Raw genomic sequence first — 6,060 nt, 5'->3', positions numbered from 1 at the left:
GAGTCTTGCTCTGTCGCCCAGGCTGGAGTGCACTGGCGTGATCTTGGCTCACTGCAGGCTCTGCCTTCTGGGTTCACACCATTCTCCTGCCTCAGCCTCCTGAGTAGCTGGGACTACAGGCGCCCGCCACCACGCCCAGCTAATTTTTTGTATTTTTAGTAGAGATGGGGTTTCACTGTGTTAGCCAGGATGGCCTCGATCTCCTGACCTTGTGATCTGCCCGCCTCGGCCTCCCAAAGCGTTGGGATTACAGGCGTGAGCCACCGCACCCAGCCTGCATTCTGGATGTTTAATTCCACACTAAAGCTATTTTTGCAGATATTTGTGCTGCGGTGAATCTTAAGAAAAAAATGAAACAGCAGTCCACTCAGAGGAGGCTCTTCATGGGCCAGTGTTTCCATCTCCTGGTTTCACTTGAACAGTCCCTGGAGAATGAGAGCAATTAGAAAGGTTACTGTTTCTATGGCAGTTAGGAAGAAAGTGTAAGACATTCTAGATCAAATCGACTGTTCAGCGAGCCAGGGTCAGTGCACAGTGCTGAGCGGTGTGATCATTTGCTGGGGTGATTTGGGCCGGTTGTTGGGCTGGGCATTGACTCAGTTCCCCAGGACTTCTGTGGCACCCACACTTTGTCAGTCATTCGCAGCCTCTGAGTCTCTGTTCTGCGGGGGGCCAAGCCCATCGTCCATTGTGCTACACAGCTGGGTCTCTTGGCGGTAAATCTTGGAAGTTCCGTCTGAAGCAGTGATTCCTAAACTTGTTCAGGTGTCAGAAATCCAACCAGTCTTGGCCTTCCGGGGCCTACCAAGAACACAGCTGAACTGAGTGCTGCACGTGTTCTGACAACACGCGGTGCATCAGATAGTGAATCTAGCATAAACAGACAACAAGCATCCAGGGTGTGTCATGAAGTTTGTAGGAAGAAAGAGAAGTGGAGAAAGCGGTATCACTTTAAGCTTTGCTGTAAATGAGAAAAGCCAGCTTAATCCAATTTGAGGCCAGAGATCCTTGGGAGATGGTTGAGAGTATTTTGCAACGGTTGGGCTGATCAGCTATGGTTCACAGTCTCATGAAAACAGCTAGTAACAGCCAGGCACGGTGGCTCACAGCTGTAATCCCAGTACTTTGAAAGGCGGAGGCAGGCAGATCACTGAAGTCAGGAGTTCGAGGCCAGCCTAAGCTAACATGGTGAAATCCTGTCTATACTAAAAACACAAAAATTTTCTGGGTGTGGTGGTGAGCACCTGGAATCCCAGCACTTTGGGAGACCAAGGTGGGTGGTTCATTTGAGGTTAGGAGTTTGAGACCAGCCTGGACAACATGGTAAAACCCTGCCTCTGCTAAAAATACAAAAATTAGCCGGGCGTGGTGGCGGGCACCTGTAGTCCCAGCTTTTCAGGAGGCCGAGGCAGGAGAATTGCTTGAGCCCAGGAGATGGAGGCTGTAGTGACCCGAGATTGTGCCACTGCACTCCAGCCTGGGCAACACAGCGAGACTCTGTTTCAAAACAAAAGTTTCATATCTCAGATATCAATAATGTAGTGTTCAATAAAGTAGGAAGTGAGTGATATAACTTCTTAATATTATAAAACATGCATACCTCATCAAACAATAAAAGAATGTAGTAAGATAATAGGATGTAAAACTAACACACAGGATCAAAAGCCTTCATTCCCACAAACGATAATCAGAAGATGTAACAGAAGAGGAAAACCCCATTTACAATGGCAATAAAGATAAAACACATAGGAATAAGCTTAAGACATCTAAGACCTATATTGGATAAAACTTTAAAATGTGTTTCATGAAGTTTTATTTTGGGAAGAAAAGAGAGAAAAATGTGTGTTTCATGAAAGGTACAATAGTAGATGCAAATCAATGGAGACACAGTCCTTGTTCTTGGAAGACTCACCAAGAAAGACGGGTGTAAGACATAACGTAAGAGTATGTGAGGATGACCCTAGATAGCCTTACAAGGGTATCATCTGACAATGTGTGAGGATGACCCCAGATAGCCTTACAAGGCTATCTTGTAAAGGATATTCAGATTTACCTATTCAGGGCCCATCTTGTGCTCACCCTGCCGCAGCCCTGGGATCAGCCATTTCTCCCAGAAGCCCTGGTCTATGTTCGTGGGGGATGGTATTTAGGAGCCATGCTCTGGGTGCTAGGAGTGCTCAGTGCCACTGGGATGTCATTGTGTCCTACCAGGTCCTACCAGGTCCCTCCCACAATGCGTGGGAATTATGGGAGCTACAATTCAAGATGAGATTTGGGTGGGGACACGGCCAAACCATATCAATTTCTAATTTCCAAAAATAAAATGAAAAAATTTTCTTTTCCTTTTTTTTTTTTTTTTTTGAGACAGAGTCTTACTCCATCACCCAGGCTGGAGTGCAGTGGTGTGATCGTAGTTCACTGCAGCCTCCATCTTCCAGGCTCAAGCAATCCTTCCACCTCAGCCTCCTAAGTAGCTGGGACTATAGGCGTGTGCCACCACACCCAGCTAATTTTCTATTTTTATTTTTGTAGACACGAGGTCTCACTATGTTGCCCAGGCTGGTCTTGAACTCCTAGTGTCCATCCATCCTCCTGACTCAGCCTCCCAAAGTGCTGGGATTACAGGCCTGCGCCACTGCACCTGGCCATGATTCACTTCTTTTTTTTTTTTTTGAGCTAGAGTCTTGCTCTGTCGCCCAGGCTGGAGTGCAGTGGCATGATCTCAGCTCATTGCAACCTCCACCTCCCGGGTTCAATTGGTTCTCGCGCCTCAGCCTCCCGAGTAGCTGCGACTACAGGTGCATGCCACCATGCCTGGCTAATTTTTGTATTTTTAGTAGAGATGGAGTTTCACCACATTGGCCAGGCTGGTCTTGAACTCCCGACTTCAAGCAATGCATCCACCTCAGCCTCCCAAAGTGCTGGGATTACAGGTGTGAGTCACCGCACCCAGCTGACTTCTAATGAACAGAATATGGCAAAAGCCCAGGGAAGTCTGATATTAGGGTGCAAGGAGACTGTGACGTCCGTCTTGTGTGTGCCTCCTCTTGTGTGTGCTTGCTCTGACTAAGGCAAGCCAGCTGTGGTGTTGTGAGCTTCCTTGTGGAGAGGCCCATGTACCAAGGAACTGAGGGTGGCCTTTCGGCAGCAGCTAGCAAGGCTGAGGCCCTTCTCCAGTGACCTTGGAGGACTGAGTCCTTACAATATCCATGCGTGTGAGCTTGTGAGTGGATCATTCCAGACAAGCTTTCAGATGAAACCACAGCCCTGGGAGACACCTTGACCACAACGTGTTGAAACCTTGAGGCAAAGGCACAGAGTTCAGCCACACCCACTTTCCTGACCCCGGATACCATGAGAAAATAAATGTTCTTTTAGGCTGCTAAATGTTGGGTTAATTTGTTATGCAGAAATAGGAAACAAATACAATCTTCTACCAGTGAGGAAGAGTGCACCTTCTTTGCTTGTCACCTTTGGATTCCTGAGGCAACGTACATCATCCTTAATACGGCTGCGAAGCACTTAACTTACTGGGTGACTTGAAAGCGTGTTTTTTTTTTTTTTTTTCCTAGACGGGGTCTGGCTCTGTTGCCCAGGCTGGAGTGCAGTGGCTTGATCATAACTCACTGCAACCTCCACCTCCTAGGCTCCAGCGATCCTCCCACCTCAGCGTCCGGAGTATCAGGAACTACAGGCACATACCACCACATCCGGCTAATTTTTATTTTTTTAATTATTATTATTATTATTTTTAAGACAAGAGTCTCACTCTGTTGCCCAGGTTGGAGTGCAGTGGCACGATCTCGGCTCATTGCAACCTCCACCTCCAGGCTCAAACGATTCTCCTGCCTCAGCCTCCCGGGTAGCTGGGATTACAGGCGCCCGCCACCACGCCTGGCTAATTTTTTGTATTTTAGTAGAGAAGGGGTTTCACCGTGTTGGCAGGATGGTCTTGATCTCCTGACCTCAGGTGATCCACCCGCCTCGGCCTCCCAAAGTGTTGGGATTACAGGTGTGAGCCACCATGCCTGGCTTTTTTTGTTTGTTTGTTTTTTCCTTTGAGACAGAGTCTCACTCTGTCACCCAGGCGGGAGTTCAATCTCAGCTCACTGCAACCTCCACCTCCGGGGTCAAACGATTCTCCTGCCTCAGCCTCCCGGGTAGCTGGGATTACAGGCACCTGCCACCACGCCTGGCTAATTTTTGTATTTTTAGTAGAGACGGGGTTTCGTCAAGTTGGCCAGGCGGGTCTGAACTCCTGAGCTCAAGCGATCCGCCTGCCTCGGCCTCCCAAAGTGCTGGGATCCCAGGCGTCAGCCACCGCGCCCTGACACAAGTATTACTACAACAGTACCCACCCTGTATATTTTTTAGCACCTAGTTTGAGTCCTAGCCATGTTGATCCCAATAGCCATAGCTCATCCATTTCGACTCCGAGTGGAGTTCCATGCCCTGGACCCTGGCGAAGGCTCCATCCCGGGACGCCCGCCTGGCAGGGGCAGCTGCACCCCAGACCCCCCCATCGCTGCGGGGCCCAAACCTAGTTGTCTGAACGTGTTCGGGGCAGGGCGGGTTGCCTTGGCAACCAGCAGCTCTCCTAGCAACTCTAGGCCTCTAGAGATGTCGTCACTAGCCCGCGCCCGGGCCTGGAAACGCCCTCGGTGCTGCCGTCGCTCGCCATTAGCCGGCGGAGAGACGGACGCTGACCTCGTCCAATGGGAGGCTCCACGCTCCTGAAGGCGGGACTAACGCTTACCTGGGGCGCGGGTCCCTGCCGGAAGCCGGCGTCCGCGACGCAGCTGCTCAAGCTTGGGTGGGCGAGGTGGGAGCAGGTAGGAGCGTGGGGCCGCGGCGGGGTGGCCGGCGGGTCAGGGCGCCGAGGAGATCCAGAGCCCCGGGGCGGGCTCCCGCGGGGCTCCGCCCCCTCCACGTGGGTGCGCGGAGGCCTAGCGTGGCGCGATTGGGCGGCGGCCCTGGGGTCCCCGGTGCTGGGGAGGCTGGTGCGTCCGGTGCGGTCCCGCGCGGGCTCCGACACTGGCACCCCCTCTGGGTTAACTGAGTGCGGGCGAGCGGAAGGGACGCCGCTGGCTCCTAGGTCTCAGGCCGTCAGCGCTCGCTGTGGCTGTAGTTTAATTGTCTTCCTCTGAAGACTCCCTGATTGTCTTCCGAGGCTTTCAGCTCCCACTTTCTCCTTTTTTTATTTTTGAGGCAATATCTCGTTGTGTCACTCAGGCTGGAGTGCAGTGGCGTGATCATAGCTTACTGCGGCCTGCACCTCCTGGACTCAAGCCGTCCGTCCTCCTGCCTCATCCTCCCCAGTAGCTGGGACCACATGCTGCGCACGCCACCACACCCGGATAATTTTTTTAAATGTTTTTTGTAGAAACGGGGTCTCACTATGTTACCCAGCCTGGTCTCGAATTCTTGGTCTCAAGCGATGGATCCTCCCGACTCGGCCTCCGAAAGTGCTGGGATTACAGGAGTGAGCCACCAAGCCCGGCCTCACTTTCCATCATAAGCATGCTTTCCATTCCTTCCTTCCTTCCATCTTTCATGCGTTCATTTTTAAAAAACGTTCATTGGGTTCCTCCTGCACTGTTCGGGGCATTGGGCTACAGCTGTCAACAAGTGGAAACAAGTCTGTGATCTAGTGAACTTCCATTCTGGAGGGGAGAGACAGATGACCAAGGTGCACAGAGCAGGTGGTGATAAGTGCCGTGGAGAAGATGAGAACAGGGGGTTCGAGAGTGGAGAGGAAGCAGGAGGAGGTGTGAGGCACCAGAACATTCCAGGCCGGGGCAACAGCAGGGAGCCCAGTGTGGCTGCGGCCAATTTGGGAACAGAGAAAGAGGAGGCGAGGCCCCAGAGATGCGGGGAGGGGCCAGGGCGGTGGTGTGGACCTTACCAACGGGCAAGGACCTTGACTTTCCCTTCAAGTGGAAGGGGACAGCTTGGGAAGTTTTTGAGTGGAGGTGACACACAATCTGATTTAGGGGTTTAAAAGCCATCGTGAGAGGTGGTGGCTTGGACCAGGTACCTACGGGATCATAAGGGAGTCAC

General features: G+C 51.8%; 1 protein-coding gene across 1 annotated transcript in view; it reads left to right on the top strand.

Moving 5' to 3' along the window:
- Nucleotides 1–4,750: 4,750 nt before the first annotated feature.
- CHLSN (cholesin) overlaps nt 4,751–6,060 on the top strand; it is a 125,482-nt gene continuing 124,172 nt past the window's right edge. The window contains exon 1 of the mRNA XM_017894247.1: nt 4,751–4,832. The gene's annotated coding sequence lies outside the window, so the exon portion shown is untranslated. The remainder of the gene's footprint in view (nt 4,833–6,060) is intronic.

The sequence above is a fragment of the Rhinopithecus bieti genome, unplaced genomic scaffold (genome assembly GCF_001698545.2).
Source record: "Rhinopithecus bieti isolate Rb0 unplaced genomic scaffold, ASM169854v2 scaffold_1017, whole genome shotgun sequence".
In the NCBI taxonomy this organism is placed as follows: domain Eukaryota; kingdom Metazoa; phylum Chordata; class Mammalia; order Primates; family Cercopithecidae; genus Rhinopithecus; species Rhinopithecus bieti.
Note: the sequence above shows the minus strand (reverse complement) of the source record. Positions and strands in the feature narration are given on the sequence as shown.